The sequence below is a fragment of the Chlorocebus sabaeus genome, chromosome 21 (assembly GCF_047675955.1).
Source record: "Chlorocebus sabaeus isolate Y175 chromosome 21, mChlSab1.0.hap1, whole genome shotgun sequence".
NCBI classification, from domain to species: Eukaryota; Metazoa; Chordata; class Mammalia; order Primates; family Cercopithecidae; genus Chlorocebus; species Chlorocebus sabaeus.
In genome coordinates, this window is record NC_132924.1 from 22,086,273 (window position 1) to 22,111,872 (window position 25,600).

The 25,600-nt window shown below is 41.6% G+C and overlaps 1 protein-coding gene across 1 annotated transcript in view; it reads right to left on the reverse strand.

Moving 5' to 3' along the window:
* Positions 1-23,935, reverse strand: part of RALA (RAS like proto-oncogene A) — an 86,384-nt gene extending 62,449 nt beyond the window's left edge. The window contains exon 1 of the mRNA XM_007981551.3: positions 23,671-23,935. The gene's annotated coding sequence lies outside the window, so the exon portion shown is untranslated. The remainder of the gene's footprint in view (positions 1-23,670) is intronic.
* Positions 23,936-25,600: the final 1,665 nt, after the last annotated feature.

The following is a 25,600-nucleotide window of genomic DNA, read 5'->3' on the forward strand; positions in this document are numbered from 1 at the left end:
ACTAGAACAGAATAAATTTGAGAGTACACACTTAGAAATTTTTATAGAGAAACTTAGAGCAATTTTATGTCTATCCAATGTTCAATCTGTTTTTTTTTTTGTTTGTTTTGTTTTAGAGACAGGGTCTTGCTCTGTTACTCAGGCTGGAGTGTATGGCGAGAACATGGCTCACTGCAGCCTTGACCTCTGGGCTCAAGTGATCCTCCTGCCTCAGCCTCCAGAGCAGCTGGGACCACAGATGTGTGCTGCCACATCTGGCTCATTTAAAAAAATTTTTTTGTAGAAATGGGGGTCTCGCCGTGTTGCCCTGGCTGATCTCAAGCAATCCTCTCACCTTAGCCTCCCAAAGTGCTGAGATTACAGGTGTAAGCCACTGTGCCCAGTCTGTTCAATCTAATTTAAAAGTGGGCTTGTATTTATTTTTTATTTTGGGGGGGTGCAGGGACAGGGTCTTGCTCTGTCATCCAGACTGGAGTGCAGTGGCATGATCATGGTTCATTGCGGCCTTGACTTCCCAGGCTCAAGTGATCCTCCCACCTCAGACTCCCAAGTAGTTAGGACTACATGCATGAGCCAGCACGGTTTTGTCTTTTAAACATTTCATTCTTCTAGTAATTCACTGTGGTTGTATTTTCCAAAAGTATCAGTTGGCCACTTATTAAAAATTTTTTAAATAGCCCTTCACCAAAGACAATTTTGAGTGCTCTGAAGTAGAGAATGGCCCAAGTCTGTCTAAAGGCAAATTTTATAATGCTTCTTAAATTGTTTTTTTGACTCCCCAGTGACCTAAGGTGCTTTATGATTTGCCTATAACCTCCTGACCCCTCTAATCAGTCTCTTTTCCCTCCCTTCTTCACCCCTTAGGAATATACTCTTGCTCTGAATTCATGGGACGAATTTTATTTCCCAGTTTTGAACATTCAATGTCCAGCTCAACCTGATGCATCTCCGTTATCAAATTCCTATTTGTTCTCCTGTGGTCACTTACGGAAAGCTTTCCTTGTTCCTTAAGTCTAGGTTAAGCGCCAGTCACTATTATTTGCCTAGTACAGTACCTGGGACATAGCAGGTGTTTATTCATTCAAGAGCATTTTATTAAACAAGACCTATGCTCATGTCACTATACCATACTGTCTCCCCTAAAAGGTTATATGCTTCCTTTACACTTTACTGACAATAAATGGACTTTTGTCAGCTTCAAATATTAAAGGAAAAACAACCTATAATTTCTAAAGGAAAAAGCCCTCAATTACTATCATCATTCCCTTTCTCATTTCATTTATGAGGCCATAATTGTCAATGTGTCTCAGTTTAAGAATTAAGAAAACTCACATTACTAACAACTTTCATCTCAAAATATTTTCATATTGCTGCCTTAAAAAGGAAATGTTCTTTCTGAACCCTTCTGCCCTCACCTCTCACACTGTCACACAGGATTTACAAAATAGGTTTATTGGCTAATATAACAAAAATAAGCTACAAAACCCTGCTGGTAAAATTCTTGTCCCAAGAATTTTAATGTTAAGTGATAGGATACTTTACACTGACATTAAACTGGAAAAAAAAAAAAATGAGTACTCAGTTCTGAACCTGGATGATGTTACAATCATAATCTCAATATTTTAAGCCAAAGGACACTTCACACTTTTAACATCTAGGAAAGTCATCAAAAAGTCTGATTGCATCAAACCTGCTTAATCCATCAGTATAAAGAAAGAGGAAAAAGTAATTTATAAGCAGAACTTGGGTTTCCTACAATTTTGTACAAATCTGTCATGTGATGAAGTGTATTGTATTGTATACTGCACAACAAAACTCTTTAAAATGAAGTACCTAAAATTTCCCTGAAAGCATAGAAAAGTTTACTACTTTTTAGTCTCAATGGTAGCAATCCTCTGACAAACATTACTTCTGGGTTTTAAATAATCAAGAAATAACAGCATAAATATTCTGGACTATATATTTACCTAATCTTTTTTGGTTGAAGAACAAATTGTCAATATTTGCATCAAAGATGTAAAGATCTAATGAAATTAGACAGTTTAAATCCACTAAGAATAAAGGGCAGTACTCTGTTTATGGCAAAACAGTAACCAAATTAACAGCTGGGGTTTGAAGGAAAAAGAGATGAAGGATGAAACAAAGTATTTCAGTAGTAATGCAAACTTACTCTTTTCTTTCCAAGTCTACAAGAAAGCAACTGTTATGCAGATAATTTTAAAAGTACTCACATACATATTTATATGAAAAATTAAACTATGTTTCACTCAGGCTAATAATAACAGCATTCTGTAAATACTTAACAACTGATAGCAGGGAAAGTGGACCAGGATGTGCTAAGACACAAAGGGAAGTCAAGCTGGGATAAACCTTGACACAGTCAAGATGGGAAGACTTTGATGATTCAACCAAGGTTATAACCAAGATACATTCTAACTGTATGAATTAGCTCCCAAAATAAGCACCAATGAGTGAATACCTACTGAGTATCTTATTACACTTAACTCTTAACACATACAAATAAAAAAAAAAAAAAAATAGGAATTTCCCAGCAAGACCATAATAAGTAACAATCAATTTGCTGGGTGTGGTGGCTCACGCCTGTAATCCCAGCACTTTGAGAGGGCAAGGCAGGCGGATCACGAGGTCAGATCGAGACCATCCTGGCTAACACGGTGAAATCCTGTCTCTACTAAAAAATACAAAAAATTAGCCGGGTGGGGTGGCAGGCGCCTGTAGTTCCAGCTATTTGGGAGGCTGAGGCAGGAGAATGACGTGAAGCTGGGAGGAAGAGATCGTAGTGAGCCGAGATTGCATCACTGCACTCCAGTCTGGGCGACAGAAAAAGACTCCATCTCAACAACACCAACAACAAAAAGAAACAATCAATTTAGCCACCAGAAGTAGTAGTCAGGTAGAATAGTATTTTAATTTCTGAGTTATATTCAATAAATATTTTGAGTTCAGAATTTTGTCTGTCTCATAAATTCCTCAATTTAACTGAATAACTTTTTAAAAGATTTCTGAGGACCTGGAGTCATTATGTATATTATTAACCCGCTCTCAGAGGCTATTATGAATTCTGGGCAGTATTCCTTGAATTCAATAGCCCTGGAATGTGGAACTCTGAATTCTTCTATCAGCACTGCATAGTCCTTCTGCCTCTTTTTTTTTTTTTTTTTTTTTTGAGATGAAGTCTCAACTCTGTCACCCAGGCTGGAGTGCAGGTGGTGTGGATCTCGGCTCACTGCAAACTCCACCTCCCCGGTTCAAGCGATTCTCCTGCCTCAGCCTCCTGAGATGACTGGGATTACAGGCATGTGCCACCATGCCTGGCTAATATTTTTATTTTTAGTAGAGCCGAGGTTTTACTATGTAGGTCAGGCTGGTCTCAAACTCCTGATCTCAAGTGATCCACCTGCGTCTGCCTCCCAAACCGCTGGGATTACAGGTGTGAGACACCACGCCTGGCTAATTTTTGTATTTTCAGTAGAGAGGGGATTTTGCCATGTCGGCCAGACTGGTCTCGAACTCCTGACCTCAAGTTATCCGCCTGCCTCAGCTTCTCAAAGTGCTGGGATTACAGGCATGAACCACTGCACCTGGCCGTTTTTCTGCCTCTTTCTTCCCTTGCACAGTTGTCCCCCGCTGATCACTACTGCCTATGCGCCTGCCGGCAGCAACATCCTTTCACCCCTAAAAATTGTTTGGAAATAAACTATCAAGTTTATTACTAAGTATAAAGCAAGGGTAAGTAGGTTCTGGGTGATAACCTAATTATTCTCTTGTGCATCAGATACACAAGAGCCTTTAGTGCTAGGACTTTGGCATTTATATGGATGCTCAAAGGTGTTCTTTGTTTGTTTGAACTTTACTTTCTAATTCTTAATGGTATAGTCTTAAGTTTCCTCATCTTCTACCTCACAGGTTTTACTGGATAATTAGATGTAAATAATGAATCTGAAATTGCTTAGGTCAGGGCATGGGAACAGAAGGAAATCTACAGATTCTAGTCACTTCCTCCTGCCTTAGGTGTTCCATATGTAAGCTGTAAAACTTGAGCTCCAAGTAAGTGAATGTTACAGTGTTATTTTCAGAAGTTTGTGATCAGGATGGTTAGAAACTAACTAAAGAAATGAATGATGTGTGGCCTGAAGAGGCAGACCACTTGGGAAACCAGTGGGAAAGTTTTACGACAGCCAGCTTCAATTATTTGATTAAAGGTATATGTAAAATGATTACTCTCAATTCTGTCAACAGTTGCGCTATTTAACAAGTGCTCAAAAATATGTCTACCAAATGCTGCTCCGGATAGCAAACCAAGGAACGAGAAGTCACAACAGTCTTCTGTTCAAAGAGGACATATTTTTAAATATAAACATCCAAAAATGAAGCAGATTTCCACAATATCACTACAGGGGTTTACGAATGGCTAATAGCCGGATAGCTTTGAGGGGATTTTTGTAAAGAGTGTGAAGGAAATCAGAATATATAACCCCCAAATATGCCTCTCTGATGTAAAAATTACTTTTTAGCTGAAGACAACTGAGAGATGGCAAACCAAGGAAAATCTCTATCCTCTTCCTTTTCTACCTAAAGTCAAGATATAGGTTATAAATCCTCTGTCACTAGAGACAACTCTAGACTCATCAGCCCAGAGACAGCACCAGAGGAATCCGCAAACAAATCTTACTCCTTTACTTTCCCCCCTTATCTTTACCTTTCCACAGTTTCCCACTCCTGGAAGCCTAAAATCCTTTCCTTTGTCCTGTCATTTACTCACACATTTACTGCCCTTTCTTGAAGACGCTATATAAACCAGAGCTGCAAGCCACTGTTCTCTGAGTTTGTTTTCACTGCGGTTTCTCCCATGTGTTGTATGCTGCACATGTTAATAAACTTGCTTTTCTATTGTTAAACTGCCTTTTGTTACAGCGGTTGTTCCAACTGAGGAACTAAGATGGGTAGAGGTGATCTTTAGCCTTCCTCTTGGGTACAAAAATACACAAGATGACCCCTTAAGGTCTGTTTCAACTCTGACAGATAATACATTTTATACAGATAATCTGAAGCCAGAATTTTTCAATTCTGCATTTAATTTTCATACTAAAATAAATCCCAAAAAGTACTATATGGAAGAAATGTAAGTTCCACACAGTATCCAAAGATATCTGTTCAACTACATGAACAAATTCCAGTTGTATCTATCTACTAAAGGTTTAGATAAGAAGCACTTCAAGTGATAAACATGATTTCCTTTTTTGAGCAAGAAAATCACTAAAACTACATCAATAACACCATCACCATCACCATCCACATCATATACCCAACGTCATGAAAATGAACTGGGAATTATGCTTACTTAAAAAAATTATCCTTACTTAAAACAAAAATCACTTCAAAGATGAATCATATAACATATGGACACTGACAGAGCTTGGGAATCCAAATATATGAACACAGAGGGGAAGCAAACCAGTTTTAAAAAACTGATTTCAGCAATCTGTAGGAATGTAGGAACTCCAAGATGGTCATAACCCCACTCAGAGAGGTAAAGAAACTACGTAAAAGAAAGTCCACGAGAAGTGGGGAGGTCAGCCACAATTATCAAGTTGTTATCAATGTTGAGATAGGTCCCCTCCCTTCCCTGGGAGGTGCAAAGATGTATGTGGAATATTTTAGCATAAACCAAGTATCATATGTGTTTGTTTCAATACAAAAATGGTTCTATTAGTAAAGCCTGATTTAACGTTAAAATTAATCAGAAAATAAATGTGAGTTTTAGAAAATAGTACAGGTATTAACCTTCTATTCATTACTTTTGGTTTAACCTCATAAAAAATGGGCAAAAATAACATAACACCCATAAAGAAGTAGACATATGATTTGTCTGCCCAGCACCCCTCCAGCACCCCTTCCTCTCCTTACCCCATCACAACAGGACTAAATTAGCATGCGCCACTTCCCTCAAAAGCAAGGCATGAGACCCAAGCTGGCCAAAGCGCTCCATTCTTGGGCTCTTCTAGTAGGGCTAGTGAGGAAGAACTGAATCTGGAGATAAAGGTGGCTATCTTTCTGACCACATGAAGAGAGTCTGCCAGTAAAATGGAGAAGTAGAGGAAGAGAGAAAAAAATGGCAAAACTCTGTTTTATTGAACTGGTTTTCTGGCTCTTACAACTGTGGGTAGAGTCCTAATACCCACAGTATGAGTATTTGCTTCACATGGTTCAAAGGGGAAGAGTTTCTCACTGCTTAATTGTTGAATGAAGATGAAGGTGACTATTCTTTCTTTAACTGGCTCTGCTTTAATACTATTAATAGATACATGGAAGAATTAAGACCAGAAGATGTAGCTTTTCTCCCAACCCTCCAAGAAAGTCACATGGGAAATTAGAAAACATTAAGAAAGGCTCATGGTCAACATCATTACCAAAAAACACAGCACTCTCTGAGAGAAAATATCTGCCAATCATATATATCTGATAAAAGATTTTTATCTGTAATACACAAACTCTTACAACTCAGTAACAAGAAAATAACCCAATTTAAAAAGAAACAGGAAAAAGATTTGACTAAACATCTCACCAAAGAAGATATGTGAATGGCTAAGAAGCACATGAAAAGATGCTGAACATCATTAGTTATTAAGGAAATGCAAATGAAAACCACAATAAGATACCATTTCAGGCTGGGTACAGTGTGGCTCATGCCTGTAATCCCACCACTTTGGGAGGCCAAAGCAGGTGGACCCCTTGAGCTCAGGAGTTTGAGACAAGCCTGGGCAACACAGCAAAACCCCGTTTCTACAAAAATACAAAAATTAACCAGGAGTGGTGCCATGCACCTGTAGTCCCAGCTGTTGGGGAGGCTGAGATGGCAGGATTGCTTGAGCCTGTGAGGTTGAGCTCCAGTGTGCCAAGATCTCACCACTGCACTCCAGCCTGAACAACAGAGCAAGGCCCTGTCTCAAAAAAACAAACAAAACAAAAACCAGATACCATTTCATACTCACTAGAATGGTTATAATACAGAAAAAACACTAACATCAAAAAAGACTACAGCAGGTCCTCAAATAATGTTGTTTGGTTCAACATCATTTGGTTTTAATGAAATAGGAGGAAAAAACCCCACATTCCAAAGATGTGTACAAGAGGTTCACAGGCATGTCTAAATTGTCCATGCCTGAGTGAGTGTGGGTGTGTGCATGAGGGCATCCTGCAACAGGATGGCGTCCTGTTCAAGGCTGGTTCCAGCCTGGTTCCCTAAGTTGCTGGAATGGGCTCTGGCCATCCAAGAGCCTGAACTGGAAAAAGCGGGTTGGAAAATGAATGGATGAATACAAATTATTAGAAAATAAAAATCTATAAAGTCTATGATAATCGGACAAATGTATGAAAACACAGGATATGATATAAAAGTGCTCAGAAAGTCTGTCATATTTATGATTATTTCTCTCCCTCTATTTTTTTAAAGGAACAGGGTCTCACTATGTTGTCATGGTTAAGAGTGCAATGACTATTCAGTCTTAACCATAGTGCACTACAGCCTCAAACTCTTGGGCTCAAGAGATCCTCTTATCTCAGCCTCTTATGGAGCTGGGACTACGTGCGCACATCACCGCTTTTTTTTCTGAACTGTGTGGTGGCAGAAAGTGCTCCTTACATTTTTCGCTTTGTAAAGAGTTCTTCTTTGATTTGACCAATCACTAATGCAACTGCTGTCACTCACTGATTCACCAAAAATTGGGTAATAATCTTACTTGTTTGTATCAATCTTTCTGAAAGGTATGTATAGCTCACAATTATTTCAATGTTTAGAAGTGTTTTGGGTCTTGATTTAGAAGTTTGTGATGTTTTTGTGACCAGAAATATGCTGCAGAAACTTAACTCTTGTTTATATCAATTAACCTATGGTAAAATTGTTTTTGTTATACACCATTTCACTTAAAGTCACATTTTCCAAGAACCTACCTATGACATTAAGTGAGGACTTACTGTGTAACAACTGTCCATAAAGATGCAGAGAAATAGAAGCCCTCAAACACTGCTGGTGAGGATGCAAAATAATGTGCAGCCACTCTGGAAAACAGCGTGGCAATTTCTTAAGAGATTAAACATAAATGTACCATACAGCCCAATAATTACACTCCCAAGTGTATATACATGAGAAATGAAAACATATGTCTACACAAAGACTTGTACATGAATGTTCACAGCAGGATTATTCACAACCACCAAAAAGTGGAAAAAATCCAAATATACACCAACTGTAAATAGATAAACAAGATGGCCTGGGCACAGTGGTTCATGCCTGTTATTCCAGAATTCTGGGAGGCCAAAGGGGAGGACAGCTTGAACCCAGGAGTTTCAGACCATCCTGGACAACACAGGGAGAACCCCATATCTACAAAAAAAATTTAAAAACTAGCCAGGCCTGGTAGCATGTGCCTGTGGTCCCAGCTACTTGGGAGGCTGAGGTGGGAAGAATGCTTGAGCCCAGGAGGGTCAAGACTGCAGGGAGACATGATGATAAACAAAATGTGGTATATCCATATCCATAGAATGGAATACTACTAAGCAACAAAAAGAACTACTGACACATGGGCCAGGTGCTGTGGCTCACACCTGTAATACTATCACTTTGGGAGGCCGAGGCGGGCGGATCATGAGGTCAGGAGATTGAGATCATCTTGGTTAACACAGTGAAATCCCATCTCTACTAAAATACAAAAAAGTTAGCCGGGCGTGATGGTGGGCGCCTATAGTTCCAGCTACTCGGGAGGCTGAGGCAGGAGAATGGTGTGAACCCGGGAGGCGGAGCTTGCAGTGAGCTGAGATCACGCCACTGCACTCCAGCCTGGACGACAGAGCAAGACTCCGTCTCAAAACAAACAAACAAACAAATAAACAAACAAACAAAAAAACACATGCTGTAACATGAATGAACCAGAAAGACACTATGCTAAGTAAAAGAAGCCAAACACAAAAACCACATATTGTATGATTTCATTTATATGTACCATCTGGAAAGGGCAAATCTATGAAGATCCCTGTTATACCCTTAGAAAAATCACTGACTTGACACTAAATATTGTTCTAAATTTATGAACAAGTGGCACACTCCTGTAATCCCAGCTACTCAGGAGGCTTAAGCAGCAGGATCACTTGAGGCCAGGAGTTAGAGGTTAGAGTGAGCTGTGATCACACCATTGTACTCCAGCCTAGGTGACAGAGCATTCAGCCTAAGTGACAGAGTAAGACCCTGTCTTTTAAAATAAAATTTAAAAAAAAGAGAGGGAGAAAGAGACATTAGGAGACAACTGGGACACCTGAATCTGGATTAGATATTAGAGGATGTTATGGAATTATTACTAATTTTCTTAGGTGTTACAATAGTATTACAACAGTATTATGCAGGAGAATGCCTTTATTCTCAGAAAATGCAAGCTGAAGTACACAAAGGTGAAGTTTCTCCAGCTTACTTTCAAATAGCTCAAATATCAATCAATCAATAAAAGCATCTATACTCAGAAAAAGCAAATGTGGCCAAAATGATAATTGGTGATTGGTGAATATAGGTGTAGGGTATGTAGGCATTCAATATACTATGTTACTCTTTTCTGTAGGTTTTAAATGTTTCAAAACAAAAAGCTGGGAGGAAATAGCACTCTCATTTTAAACCTAACCAAATGTAAAAGGAATCACCAATAAAGTTCTCTGTGCATTTAGAAAGAAGAACATAGTTGATGTATAAATACTGTCATCTTTTTGGTCTACCTGTGTTAACATACTGAAACAGAGGGAACAATTGTTGAATGAAGGTCAATAAATGTTCCCATGTGGAAGAACAGCTGTCCTCTCTATATCTCTTGGCTGATAATAAAGATCAAATAAGATAATGTATACAAAAGTTCAGTTTCCATTAAAAAAAATTAGTCACACTTTGTACTTTCCTGTTAACAGGGACAGAAATACAGGATTAAACCTAGCATCATTTTGGGTTACTTTGGCTATAACTGGGGCTCCTCAATTTTGTAGTCAACACTGCACTAACAATTCACTTAGACAATGTCAGTATTCATTATGAATAATTCCCCTTCATTACTCTTAAACATTCTATTTGCTACACCACAAATTTTAACAGTGTGCTTTTAGCAATTTACTGTTTTAACAGCTTGAAACTCATCTGATATGGTTTGACTCTATGTCCCCACCCAAATCTCATGTCAATTTGTAATCCCCATGTGTCAGGGGACGGACCTGGAAGGAGGTGACTGGATCATGGGGGTGGTTTCTCCTATGCTGTTCTAGTGATAGTGAGTTCTCATGAGATCTGATGGTTTAAAAGTGTAGCACTTCCTTGCCTGCTGTCTCTCTCTCCTGCTCCACCTTAACGAGAATGTGCTTGCTTCCCCTTTGCTTTCCGCCATGATTGTAAGTTTCCTGAGGCCTCCCAGTCATGATTCCCATTCAGTTTGCAGAACTGTGAGTCAATTAAACCTCTTCTCTTCATAAATTACCCAGTCTCAGGTAGTTCTTTATAGCACTGAGAGAACAAACTGGTATAACATCAAATACACAAATGTAAAACAGAAATTTTGTTAATGAATCAAAAGAAAAGCCCACCTGGAAGTTCAAACAAAAAGTCAAGTTTATAGTTTTTACAATAAAGAAAGTGTTCTTGGGACTGGACCTTAAACTTAGAGATCTAAGAAGAAAAGGCATATATGATATGCTAAAACATAGATAACTTCATAAACATAGGGGAGCTCAAAGTATCCTAGCAGAGGAAGGAAAACAAATTATATTCACTAGAATGGCTATAATAAAAAAAATAAGGCAATAACAACTGTTAGTGAAGTTGCGGAAAAACTGGGAACTCTCATACACTGCCAGTGGGGATGTAAAATGGTGCAGCTGCTTTAGAAAAGTTTGACTGGTCCTCAAAATGTTAAACATGGAGTTACTACGTGACCCAGCAATTCCCTGGGAGTATATACTCCCAGGTATATACACCCAAGAGAAATGAAAACATACATCCATGCAAAAACACATACATCAATGTTCATGTCAGCATTATTCAATATAAGCCCCCAAGTGGAAACACCCACATGTCTATCAACTGATGAATGGATAAATCATGGCATACCCACACAATGGAACATTATGCAGCCATAAAAACAAATGAAGTATTGCCACATGCTACAACGTGGATAATCTTGAAAACATTATGTTAGGTGAAAGTAGCCAGACACAAAGACTACACATTGTGTGATTCCATTTATGGAATCCAAAAATTGTTTGGAATAGGAAAGGCTGTAGAGCAGAGTCCCCATCCCCTGGGCCGCAAACTGGTAGCAGTCTGTGGCCTGTTAGGAACTGGGCCGCACAGCAGGAGGTGAGCGGAGGGCAAGCAAGCATTACTTCCTGAGCTCCAACTCCTGTCAGATGAGTGCTGGCATCAGATTCTCACAGGAGTATAAACCCTATTGTGAACTGCGCACATGAGCAATCTAGGTTGTGTGCTCCTTATGAGAATCTAATGCCTGATGATCCGAGGTGGAACAGTTTCATCCCAACACCATCCTCCTCCCCATCTCCCCTGGTCCGTGGAAAAACTGTCTTCCACAAAACCAGTCCTTGGTGCCAATAAGGCTGGGGACCACTGCTGTGGAGACAGAAAATAGATTAGTAGTTGCCGGGGCTGAGGGGCAGAAGAAATCAAGCCTGATGACTAATGAGTATGGCTTTCTTTTTGAAGGTAATGAAAATCTTCTGGAATTAGATATTGGTGATAATTGCACAACTCTGACTATATTAAAAACCACTAAATTGTACTTTTTTCTTTTTCAAGACAGGTCTGGCTCCGCTGCCCAGGCTGGAGTGCAGTGGCATGATCTCGGCTCACTGCAACCTCCACCTCCTGGGCTCAAGCGACCCTCTCACCTCAGAATCCTGAGTAGCTAGGACTACAGACAGGCATGCGCCACCATGTTCAGCTAATTTTTCTGTATTTTTTGTAGAGATGCTTGGTTAATTTTTTTGTACTTTTTGTAGAGATGGGGTTTTGCCATGTTGCTAGACTGGTTTTGAACTCCTGGATTCAAGCAATCTGCCCGCCTTGGCCTCCCAAAGTGCTGGAATTACAGGCATGAGCCTCCATATCTGGTGAAATTGTACATTTTAAAGGGCAAATTTTATGGTATGTGAATTATATCTCAATAAATCTGTTATTATAAAGAAGATTCAAGTCCTCACTACAAAAAAATAATAAGCAAAGGAAATAAAGACAATTCACACACTAAGAAATACAAATGACCAATGAAATAGAAACTTTAACAAGACAAAGAAATGGGTTTTATGAACTGGACCAAAACAAAACATAAAAATAAATAAGCATAGCAACAAACAGCGACAAAATGATCAAGTTTTATTTTATTCTTAGGGACTAAGAAAGCTACTGAAAATCACAAGCAGCAAATAAGAATGAAGCAGCAGGGGCACAGAATTGTCTTAGCTATATTATGCAGATGTAAGAAACAGGAAGACTTTGGAGATTAATAGGGTAGTGGGAAGGTTACCAATTATTCAAGCACTAAATGACTAGGGCTGGTGTCCCAGAAACCTAAGACTTCAGAGGATGGACTAAATATTTTAGGCAGAAAGATGATGGAAGACAGATTTCCCTCAGACTAAAAATGGTAGGGGGCGGGCAGAGGAAATAAGACTACAACAACAAAAAGAACAGAAAAGATCACCCTCCTGCTGAAGCGTGCCATCAGGGTAGCTGCACGCACCACAGGACAATATCTGAGGATCTTCAAGGCAGGAAACCCCAAAGTCTGCCCCACCCAAGTCTGATTTTCATACCAGTGAGGCAGCAAGACCCTGAGAGAAAAAGGTGACATGGGTCACAGGAAAAGTGAAGACAGATAGGTGGAATGGACCAAGGAATGGACCAAGGTGAGTGAAGGCTCCTCAACCTAAGGACAAGAAGAGATCATTAAATACTCCACCTACCAGCACTCCAGGGACAGTAAAGATGGACAGCAGGCCAAGGATTGAGAATTATAAGGAGTTCTAGGAAGAACTCATTAGCATATGGGGCAATAAATTAATAAACATCCTACCACCCAGCCCTCCTGGGAGAGAAAACAATAGAGTGACAGAAAAGGGCAATAGGATGTGGTCTGAGAGTTCACAAAGGGACCTGGAAATCTTGAAATTATAAGAATCTACAGAAAATATGCTACTTGAACTTTCTGGATAAATTAGATGGCAGTGAAATAAAAACACTCTCCAGAACTTGGGAGACCAAGCACTGGTGTGCAACCACCTTCATTGCCATGTGGATGGAACATGTGCAGGATGTTGGGCCAACACCTGATTTCACACCAACAAATCATTCCTGCCAGATGACTGGATCCGCATAAATAAAACCTGGAGAAAGAACTGCCTCAAAGCCAGATGTCCCAGGCCCTACACACTTGTCAAGAACCACCCACAGCTATGTACTCTAGGATTACCCCCCAATGGATAAACTCATCTAATTACAAACCTGCTGATACAGTTTGGCTGTGTCCCCACCAAAATCTCATCTTGAATTGTAATCGCCATAATCCCACCTGTTGAGGGGGGGACCAGGTGGGAGGTGACTGGATCATGGAGGCGGTTTCCTCTGTGCTGTTTTTGTGATAGTGAGTGAGTTCTCACGAGATCTGATGGTTTTATAAGTCAGTTTTTCCTGCTCTGGCGTGCACATGCTCCCTCTTGCTCTCTCACAGGCATTCTCATTCTCTCTCTCTTTTCTGCTGACATGTAACACATGCCTTCTTCACCTTCCGCCATGATTTTAAGTTTCCTGAGGCCTCCCCAGCCATGTGAAACTGTGAGTTAATTAAACCTCTCTTCTTTACAATTACCCATTCTAGGGTATGTCTTTATAGCAGTGTGAGAACAGACTAACATCTACCTCGCTATACGATCTAGAAATACAAGAAGTCAAGGCAGCACCATATCAATACAAAATCAGCCTTGCTCATCTGCAAAGCACACACACCACTTAAGACTATGAAGCCTAGAAGGGAATTCCTAGATTTTCATAGACCCATGACAGCTTTAGCCTAGAAGAGAAAAGGAGGTCACCCTGTGGCATCTATAACTAGCTGGGTAAAAAACACAATGAAATCCAGAAAACTGTGTAGAGAAGCAAGAAAACTCAGGACTGGTTGTATAAACTGAGAAACCATGGAGCAGTTACCATGCTAAGCACCGTATTTTGCTACCATGCACTAAGAAAGTTTGACTTTTCCTGCCTCTTGCCACATCCATCTCCTTAAGTATCTTTTGTTAAAATTTAATATTTTAAAAATTGAGATAGAGTCTCACTCTGTCACCCAGGCTGGAGTGCAGTGGCATGATCTCAGCTCACTGAAGCCTTCCCTCCTGGGCTCAAGTGATCCTCCCACCTCAGCCTCCCAAGTAGTTGGGACCACAGGCACACGCCACCATGCTCAGCTAATTTTTGTACTTTTTGTAGAGACGGGTTTCACCATGTTACTCAACCTTGTCTCAAACTCCTGAGCTCAAGCTACCTGCTGGCCTCAGCCTCCCAAACTACTGGGATTACATGTCTTAGCCCCCATGCCCAGTCAATCTCCACAAGCATCTCTTAAAGACATAGCAAAAGACTGTGTGCAACCCTTGCAAGGTATATACATAGCCAGATTATTATCTAGGTTTAAATGTACACATTTGTATATCCATGATGAATGTAATACAATGAAGCAATCAGCACCTCTATTATAGACACTGTTACACTGCTATTTAATATTGTTCTGGAGATATTAGTCAATGCAATTAGATAAGATAAACAGTTAAAAGCATAAACACTGGAAAAGGAGGAAAAAAACTCTATTTACAGATGACATGATAGTATCTCTGGAAAGTCTGAGAGAAGCAATGATGAAAATAATTGATATGATTTAGATGTGTGTCTCTTCCAAGTTTCATGTTGAAATCTGATTCCCAACGTTGGAGGTGGGCCTAGTGGGGGATGTGTCGGTCATGGGGCAGATTCCTCATGAATGGCTTGGTGCTGTCCTTACGGTAATGAGCAAGTTCTCACTCTATTAGTTCACATGACAGCTGGTTGTTTAAAAGAGCCCAGAACCTCTTCCTCTCTCTTACTCCTCTTTTGACATGTGTCACACCTGCTCACTCTTTGCCTTCTTCCATGAGTAAAAACTTCCTGAGGCCTCACCTCGCCAAGCAGATGTTGGTGTCATGCTAGTACAGCCTGCAGAACCGTGAGCCAAACAAATCTCTTTCCTTTATGAATTACACAGTCGTAGGTATTCTTTCATAGCAACGCAAAAGAGGCTAACATAGTCAACTTAATAAGAATTTGGCAAGGTGGCAGGAAAATATGCAGAAATCGACAATATTCGTATTCATGGACAATAACCAGCTAAAAGACATAAATTATAAGAAAACTATAATAGCAACAAAAAAGATAAAATAGCTTAGGAATAAGCAAGAAATGTTGAAAACTTATATGAAGAAAACTATAAACCATTCCTCAAAGACACAAAAGTAGAATTTAAAAAATAAAAAGACATTGTTTGTTTTAGGTTAACATGTCTCAATACCATCAAGATGTCAATTCCATAGCGGGGCATGATGGCAGACACCTGTACTACCATCTGCTCAGGTGGCTGAGGCAGGAGGATCACTTGAGCCCAGGAGTTCAAGGCTGCAGTGAGCTATGATGGCACCACTGTACTCCAGCCTGGGCAACAGAGGGAGACCCTTTCTCTAAAAAAAAGATGTCAGTTCTCAATAAGTTAGTATAAGCTTAATGTGATCCTAATAAAAACAGCAATGAGGCCGGGCACCGTGGCTCATGCTTGTAATCCCAGCACTTTAGAAGGCCGAGGCAGGTGGATCACTTGAGGCCAGGAGTTTGAGACCAGCCTGGCCAATATGGGGAAACCCCGTCTCTACTAAAAATAAAAAAAATAAGCTGGGCATGGTGGCACATATGCGTAGTCCCAGCTATATGGGAGGCTAAGGCAGGAGAATCGCTTGAACCTGGGAGGCAGAGGGTGCAGTGAGCTGAGATGGCACCACTGCACTCCAGCCTGGGTAACACGGCAAGACTCTGTCTCAAAACAAAACAAACAAACGAACAAAAACAGCAATGGAATTGTTTCACAGACTTAAGACAAATCGATGCTAAAGTTCATACAAGAAGGCAAGAAAAACAACGAAGAGGAAGCGCTATAATGGGGGACTAGCCCTACCAACTATTAAAACATACTACAAAGCCTCTATGATTAAAATGATGTGGTACTGGTACATGAATGGTGAGATATTCCAATAGAAAAAAATACACCCAACTGCATATAGAAGGAACAAGAATTTTTTTTTTCTTTTTTAAATAAATGTCATTGGGGCAACTGGATAGCCACTTGGAAAAGGATAAAATTAGATGCATTCCATGTATCATACATAGAAATAAACTCTGAATGGAACTAAATGTGAGAAACGAAACTATATGCATACCAGAAGAAAGCATGTGTAATGTGAATTCCTCTATAACCTGAAGGTAAGAAAAAGCTTCCTAAGGCCGGGCGCGGTGGCTCAAGCCTGTAATCCCAGCACTTTGGGAGGCCGAGACGGGCGGATCACGAGGTCAGGAGATCGAGACCATCCTGGCTAACACAGTGAAACCCCGTCTCTACTAAAAAAAATACAAAAAATAGCCGGGCGAAGTGGCGGGCGCCTGTAGTCCCTGCGACTCAGGAGGCTGAGGCAGGAGAATGGCGCAAACCTGGGAGGTGGAGATTGCAGTGAGCTGAGATCCGGCCACTGCACTCCACTGCAGCCTGGGTGACAGCGTGAGACTCTGTCTCAAAAAAAAAAAAAAAAAAAAAAAAAAGAAAAAGCTTCCTAAATATGACTAAAACTTCAGATGCAGTAAATTTAAAATTTACATATTTGACTATACAAAAACAATCTCTTGCATGGCAAAAAATCACCACAAGCAATGCCAAGACAACTAGCAAAAATATCTGCAACATATGTCAAAGTTAAATGGCTAATATTCTTAAGTAGAAGGAACTTTTAAAAGCTGAGGGGAAAAAAGACTGAAAGTCATATAGAAAATGGGCAAATTGGTCGGGCACAGTGGCTGCTGCCTGTAATCCCAGTACTTTGGGAAGCTGAGGTGGGCAGATTACTTGAGTCCAGGAGTTCAAGACCAGTTTGGGCAACATGTTAAAACCTCATCTCGACAAACAAAATACAAAAATCAGCACAGCATGGTGGCATGCACCTATAATCCCAGCTACTCAGGAGGCTGAAGTAGAAAGATCACTTGAGTCTCAGAGGCTGAGGCTGCAATGAGCTGTGATTGCACCATTGCACCACTGCACTCCAGCCTGGGAGGGTCCAGCAAGACTCTGTCTTAAATAAAAAAAAAAAAAAAAAAAAAGAAAAAGAAAAAGAGAGCTGGGCACAGTGGCTCACACCTGTAATCCTAGCTCTTGGGGAGGCTGAGGCGAATGGATCATGAGGTCAGGAGTTTGAGACCAGCCTGACCAACATGGTAAAATCCCATCTCTACTAAAAATACAAAATTAGGGCCAGGGATGGTGGCTCATGCCTGTAATCCCAGCACTTTGGGAGGCCGAGGCAGGCAGACCACGAGGTCAGGAGAGCGAGACTATCCTGGCTAACACGGTGAAACCCCGTCTCTACTAAAAATACAAAAAATTAGCTGGGCGTGGCAGCACGCACCTATAGTCCCAGCTACTCGGGAGGCTGAAGCAGGAAAATCGCCTGAACCTGGGAGGCAGAGGTTGTAGTGAGCTGAGATGGCGCCACTGCACTCCAGCCTGGCAGAGCGAGACTCTATCTCTAAATAAATAAATAAGTAAATAAATACAAAAATTAGCCAGGCATGGTGGCGCACACCTGTAATCCCAGCTACTCAGGAAGCTGAGGCAGAAGAATCACTTGAACCTGGGAGACGGAGGTTGCAGTGAGCAGAGATCATGCCACTGCACTCCAGCATGGGCAACAGAGCAAAACTCTGTCTCAAAAAGGAAAAAGAAAAGAAAGTGGGCAAATACTATGAACAATAAAAAGAAATACTAAAACGGCCCTTAAATCTATGAAAACATGTTCAATTCACTTGTAATAGAAGTACAAAAGAAAACTACACTGAGATACCATTTCTTACCTATTAGATCAGCAGAAATTCAAAAGCTGACAAAACACTGCTGGTGAGGCTGTGGGAAATAAACACTCTACTCTCATACACTGCTGGTAGGAATGCAAAATAGTACAACCCCATAGGATAAGGAGTTTGACAGTATCTAACAACTCTACATATGCATTATCCTGAAGATGTATCTCCAACAATACAAAGATACACGTACGCAAAGTTTTTCACTGTAACATCATTTGTAATTGCAAAATATTAGATATTATTTAAATGTTCAAACAGGACATAGTTGAAAAACTATGGTACCTACGATAGCAGTTAAGAATGAAAGTTATTGATTTTAGTTTATGTATATTATCTTTTCACATAGCTACTGAGTTGTTAGGAGATAAATACTTATTAAGTTGTTCAGACCTAATTACTTAATAAATGAAACTGGCAGGGCGTGGTGGCTGACGCCTGTAATCCCAGCACTTTGGGAGGCTGAGGTGGGCAGATCACGAGGTCAGGAGTTCGAAACCAGCCTGGCCACTATGGTGAAACCCCGTCTCTATGAAAAATACAAAAAATTAGCCAGATATAGTGCCATGTGCCTGTAATCCCAGCTACTCGGGAGGCTGAGGCAGAAGAATTGCTTGAACCTGGGAAGTGGTGGTCGCAGTGAGCCAAAATCAAGCCACTGCACTCCAGCGTGGGTGAAAGAGCGAGACTGCATCTCAAAAAAAAGAACAAACAAACAAAAAAATTAAACTGTTAGGTGTTTCTTTTGACCTAGGGATGCTGTGAAAAAAATTACTGCGATAATAAGGGTGCCATGAATTGAGAAAGCCTGGGCACTTGATTGATAAAGGCCTATGAAGAAGGCCTTTAAGAGAGAGAAAGAAAGCGTGTGTGTGTGTAGTTATGAGGTTACTGTGGATTGTTGTCAACAAAATTTACAACAGGCTAATGAAAGTACTCTCTCCAGTGTAGTACGAGCTGTAGCAGATGTTATGACAGGACATAAGAGAAGCAACCAGCCCAGTCTTGAAGGTTTTTTTTTTTTTTTTTTTTTTTGAGGGATGGGATCCAGAGAGAGAACCTAATTGTAATTTTTTTTGGAGAAGTATAACCTAAACTGAATTCTGAAGGACCAGTAGGACTATACTAAATTAGGGGAAGGAAGAGAGGCTAGAATTCCAGGAAGAGGAAATGGAGGACTGAGTAAACAAACACTAGCATTCCAGAAGCTGGGTATTGTTAGAACAAAAGATCATCCAAGAAGAGAGATAAGGCTAAAGGGTTAGGTAAGAAAAAAATGAAAAAATATGAAAGATAAAGGGGAAAAAAAGAGTTAGGTAAGGAGCACATCTTGAAGATTTTGTATATGAGATTAAGGCTAAATGGAGTTTGAATTTTATTAATGGGCAAAAAAGAGCCACAAGAGGATTTCAAGCAGGGGAATATCACCACTGTTCTACACAAGAATGGGAAAAGTATCAGATGAGTTCCAACCACAGGCTATAAGGCTGCTGTAGTAATCCAGAATAATCTAGACAGGGCAGCTGAACTCAGTGTTCAGTCGCTCAGTGTGGCAACCTCCACTTTCAATGGAGTACTACGTTAGCTTCTCGACTACATAAGCAAACGGATCCCATGGCTTAGATGATCACAATCTTTTGGAAACTGGGGGATCTTTGGTCACCTTCCCAATAAATCAGGGAGTATAAGCCATTTTATAATCTAACTGTGTCTTATTGTCCAAAATAACACTATCAAACCCTGACATTTAGTTTCAAAAGTAAATTCAGTAATAAAATTGGATCCCAGACTTTAAGGAGATTATGTATGCCAGTGTTACATCTATTGCATGTAATATAGGACCCTAGCGGTGAAGGGCTTTAAGAACAGTATCATTTTATGGAGACATGCCTTTTTTGGCTTGTAAAGACTACCCTCTTGACTTTGAGAAACTAAGTCAATACCTTTACGTATAATTAAATCAAATATGCAAATTCTCATCTAAAATTTACTCATACATAGAAACCCATAGAAGTTTAATTTCTTTTTTTCTATATGGCAACCCAAATCCTTATGAATGCAATAAGGTAATAAGAAAGATGTCTTAAAAAAAAAAAAAAAACAGAATAACTGTTACTTATGGGGGCCAGATAATCAGCTGTTTTTTACTTAAGGGTATATCTTTAAAAAAACAGAAAGAGAGAGAGAAAAAAACACATTCTTCAAAGTAAGCCTATTTAAAAGTGCATTTTAAAAAGTGCACAGGCTTAGAAGGAAGGAAGAGAATTCTACCAGCACTGAATAGCAGCTAGACCCTTACAAGACTTCTGCCACCTTTAAGCCTCCATCTTAAACCCAGAGAAAATGATTAACGGCCTCAAATGGTTAAAAACAGACCCAGAACATCTCTGCTTCTTTTACCATTCTTTCTACTGTCCCCCTTAGCTTCTCCCCAATTTCCATTAGTGAAAGAAAGAACTAAAAAAACAATGTGATTTCAAGGAAAGGTCACTACAAATAGACTTACGGTATTCCTCTCAAACAGGGACAGTTCTGTTACTTTAAAAAGCACTAATCAAAAGAACTGAGTCCAAATACTTTACCAGAACACTGACGGGAACAATGCACAACCATTTTTCCATCATGGCACACATAGAAGGTGGTAACACTGTATTTGTAGGCACACTGAAGATAAAAGAGAAGAATGGCTGCTGCTTGAGGCCACCTGGCCAGGGCCACTGGCAACCCCAGGCCACATTTGATGTCCAAGAGAGAGGAATCAGTATCTTCGCCTTCCTGAAGCTCCAGTTCCCAGCTCAGTCAGAACTGCCTTTTCCACAGCCATTTAGGATTAACTACAATAATACTCAATGCTCTCAGCAATTGTTACTTTCAAATCTAGGCTCTACTATACAGAAGCTAGGTGCCCAGCCTCTGGCAAATAACTTCAATTTACCTTAATAAAGTATGGGAAAACTACCTGTCTTGCAGAAGTGTTGTGGAGATTAGAAATAATTTAAGTAAAGCTCTTATCACAGTGCTTGGCAGGCAATCAACACATGAGAACTCTTATTACCAAGAGGACTACTGAATTAAAGAAGGAAAATCTAACCTCTGTATAGTGGTAATGTCACTGACATAAGAAATTGCTGGCCTCCCTCTCCTTAGTGTCTTAGAGTTAAAACATTTTATAAAACAATGAAAATCATAAACTATCTACTTCAAAATCATAATATTTTTCCTCATTAACATTCACAGCCTCTTATTCCAGTTATTTTAAAAGTAATTGTCCTTGCCACTCATCTACTAAAGAATACAAATGCATATTACACTGATACGCATATCTACAAGAATTGACAGTGGTACATTTATTTATGTTCTGTAGAAGCTAAGCTTGGAAAAACAGTGCAGGACCACCACCAGATACTTGGAGAGGACAGAAAACATCGCACCTTCTTCTTATTTGAACCTCCCTAACATGAAAATAATCCAACCATCTATAGACAAAAATATTCCCTCACAAATGGTAGACAAGATTCTTTTCTATAATTAGTCCTTTCTTCCTTTGGAAAGTCCTGTGAAGAAAGTGTTGTAATGAAGTACTGCTTCAAAATAAATGATATGTATTATTGCACACTCAGCAAACACACTAGAGAACAGCATCTGGATCTTGGAAAATAAATGTAAAAGAGGCTATTGGTAAATCATGCCAAGGTCACATCAGGATGTCAGAGGATTGCATGTATTCATGGGAAGAATGAACCACTATAAGCATTCTGGGAAGCACCACGTTTTCCAAACAGTGATAATTCCTAATTTCCTCTTTTTGATTAAGATAGGGTACAGTTATCAATCCCAAACATAAACTTGCTGTGTATCACCAGGCAATCTCTTCCTACTAACTCTGAATATGCTCAAGTAGTAAGCATTTAACACTGGAATACAAGTTACAATGCCCAGCACAATTTTAATATAATTTTAACCTTTCAGAGCAGGCTAGTTTTGGAAGGTAAAGAATTCTTTGACTCTGCTTAAGAATGTAAAGACGAAGTAAGTCTGTATGTGGCAAGAACCTAAAACAAACCAAATAGCCTAGCCCAACAAAAATAAGCAACTCCTGGATGGTGACTGTGAGATAACCTACACACTCATTCATTCAGTGCAGAAATGTGTGAACAGCTTCATGTTCAAGGCATTCTGCATAGAAACAGTGGTAAGTAGGACATGGCTCCTGCCCTGAAGAAATTCAAGGTCAAAAAATGGTGTTTTCAGATAATATTTTACAATAATAGTGTTATTATTTTAATACAAGAGACAGTTTAGAATAATATTGTATTCCAGAGACAGAAAAACATGAGCTAATAAGACACACTGAAATACATTAATAAACATACTGTAAGAGTTTACTAATGAAATCTGTTATCCAATTTCTGGAATATGATTAAAGTTGCAATTTACTTCCTGGAAAAGCATTAACTTATGATACATGTTTTATAATGTTTTATAAAGGTTGTTCCCCACACACACTACACAATTTGTAAATTAGGTGCTTTTCAGCTTGACACGTAGGGCGTGGCACGGGGCTTCTCACACTACCTCAGCGACACTTGGATGAGCTCTTACAAGTATGGACATTCAGGTTTCCGAGCACAGGCCAGTTAACTCCCTAATTCTCCCTAAATCCTGAAACAACACTGCCACCCGTGTGCCGTCACCCCCGTCGACTTACACACATATATACAGGCTAAAGCATGCCAATCACATCTTCTACTTCTAGAAATCTTTCAGAAACGAACCACAGAGGAAACACCTCTCTCCCAAAATGTATTCTCTTCCTCATTTTAGAAGCTAGATTACCTGAAAATGGGCTAAAGCGGTGCAAGCGCCCAAGGCCAGGTAGTCAGTTCAGCGCGGGGAGTCTAATGACTTTAGTCTGAAAAAACATTCCTTTAACTGGCAAAAAACAAACAAACAAACAAAAAACCCTGGGGGAGATGCTTAAAAAGCAGCAGCTCTAGTACAGGCAAGGAGTGGAAAGAAAGGGAAGGAGGGGAGAGGGGCGGAGTGAGGCGCGGGGACTGCGGCGGCAGCGGGTTGCCCCAGGTCGCGGGCACCGCCCGGGCGGGAACTTGGGCGCCGTGGACGAGAGGTGCGGGGTGACCTTCGGACGAGGCCAACTCAGAGGGGCTGCCGGGCGCGGGGGACCTCTCCGCAGCCGCCCGCTCTTGGGGGCTCACTCGCCCCACAGCGGCGAACGCGGTGCCCCGGATTCCAGCCGGGCTCATCTCGCAGCTCGACCTCGGGCAGAACGCGGGATGTGCAATCTCGGCAGCCCGAATCCGCGTAAGGGCCTCGGCCCGCCGCCGCCCGGACACACCCCCGCCGCCGCCCTGGTGGCCCCAGTCCCTCCCCGGGCGGCCCGAGCGGGTATCGCTCACCTGCACCCCGAGCCAGTCCGCCGCCCCGAAGGCTCCGGAAGCCGCGGCTGCGTGGCTCCGGCCGGAGGGTACTCGGTCCTTGTCGCCTGGGAGGCCCCGCGCCGGGAGCGGTCGAAGGAGGAGTCCGACGGGTGGCGACGGAGCCTGGGCGGCTGGAAGAGGAGGAGGAGGAGGAGAACTCCAACGCTCGGCTCTGGGGAGATCCACCCTCCTCCTGGCGGCTCTGCAGCAGCCGCCGCAGATCACTTCCGGGGCGCTGGGGAGCGGGGCGGGGCGGCTGGGGAGCGACTTCCTGTCCGTGGGCTGAGAGGAGGGTGAACATGGGCCCGGGCAGGAGAACAATGGCTTGGAGGGCGCAGGCTGCACGGCCTCCGCCCCCTGCATGGTGAGGCCTGTCTGCGCTGTCTTTCCGGTGGCCCCACCCCCGGCTCTCTGAGCTCCGCGAGGTGAAGTCATCTCCTGGGGGCTCGGGAGTGGCTGCGGGCTCGCGGAGGTTCCCGGATCTCGGCGGCGTCGCCCCGGTGTCCTTGTCTTTATTTTGGGGACCAGGAGGGGGTTCTTGCGGGAAGGAGGGGAGAGCGGAGTCCGCCATCTTGCTTCTAGAGGGTCAGCTCCTGTTCCCTGGGCGTCTCAGGGTTGAGGCCGCTCGGTGGCGTGGACGGAGGTATTCAGAGCGGAGCTGGCGACGTGGCTTGTCGCGGGCCAAATCCCAGGAGGCGGGTCAGCCGCCTACCCTGGCTGGAGGGTCTCGTGGCTGCCCTGGGCCTCATCTAACTGCTGACCCCCTGGAGAATTCGCCTCCTCGGACGGTCTGCGAGTTCTTTCTGAGGGGTATCGGACCCCCCCTGCGATTCTGCGGGTCAGGTGTCGGTGTGGCACTGAGATCATCTTGCGGCCCCATGGCACTGTGATTTGGTAGCTTGTGAGAAGTAGTTTCACTAAATCCGTAAATTTAAGTTAGCAACTACAGATTCTTATGTCTTGACATTTATTCGCTTATCTCTCTTTGCTTCCTACAAATTGAGTACCAACTACATTCCTGGTATGAGCCATTCAAGTATTGTCCAGTCTAGTGGACAGACAGACATGAAAGCAAATAATTGCTATTGAAAGTATGGTATATCAAGATGTACAGAGTAAAGAATGGATAGCTTTACTAACTGTAGGTTAGAGTTTTTAAGATAAATAGGTATTTTCTACTACAAAAAAAGGGGTGGGATGGCAAATCCGGATCCGAACAGAAAGGAGATGCAGCACGGGGACAAATAATGTGTTGAGGAGAATGAGTAATAATTACAGGTCTTAAATTTCAAACTTAGGTTGCTGAAAAGGATGAGGCTAGAGAAGAAAACAGGAGCCAAATCACGAATCATCTATGCCCTGGTGAGGCAATGAGTGGACAGATTACAATTTAAGCTATTCTTCTGTTGGTAGAGAACAGATACAACTTGCGGGGTGGAGGTGGGAGGGCAGAGGAGAAGGGTAAGCAGAGAGCCCACAAGGGGGCTATTGCAGAAGCCCGATCCTTGTGTGAGTGGTAGTGAGCATCCAAAGGAGATGGATTCCTAAAATATTCAAGAGACCAGATCAACTGATAATTGGTTGCTAGGGGCAGCTGCCAGATAGGAGAATGGAAGAGGCAATGATGAGGCCTTGTTTTGCTTTGAGGGAGGGGCAGGATAAGGGCGTATTTTACTAAATAAGATAAGGAAGAATTAGAATGAGTCCTGGGAGGGGACAGTCAGTTTTGGAGTTGATGAGTGAAGTAAGAGTGGTGCTGTCTAATGGTGGTTGCTGTATGGGTCTAGAGCTCAGGGAGGAGCGGGGCTGAAGTTGGAAACACCACAGGGTTACATTACCACATCCAAGCTGACTGCAGTCTTATGTCATTGAGCACAGTTTCAAAACTACTTCTCCTTTCTCCCTGCCT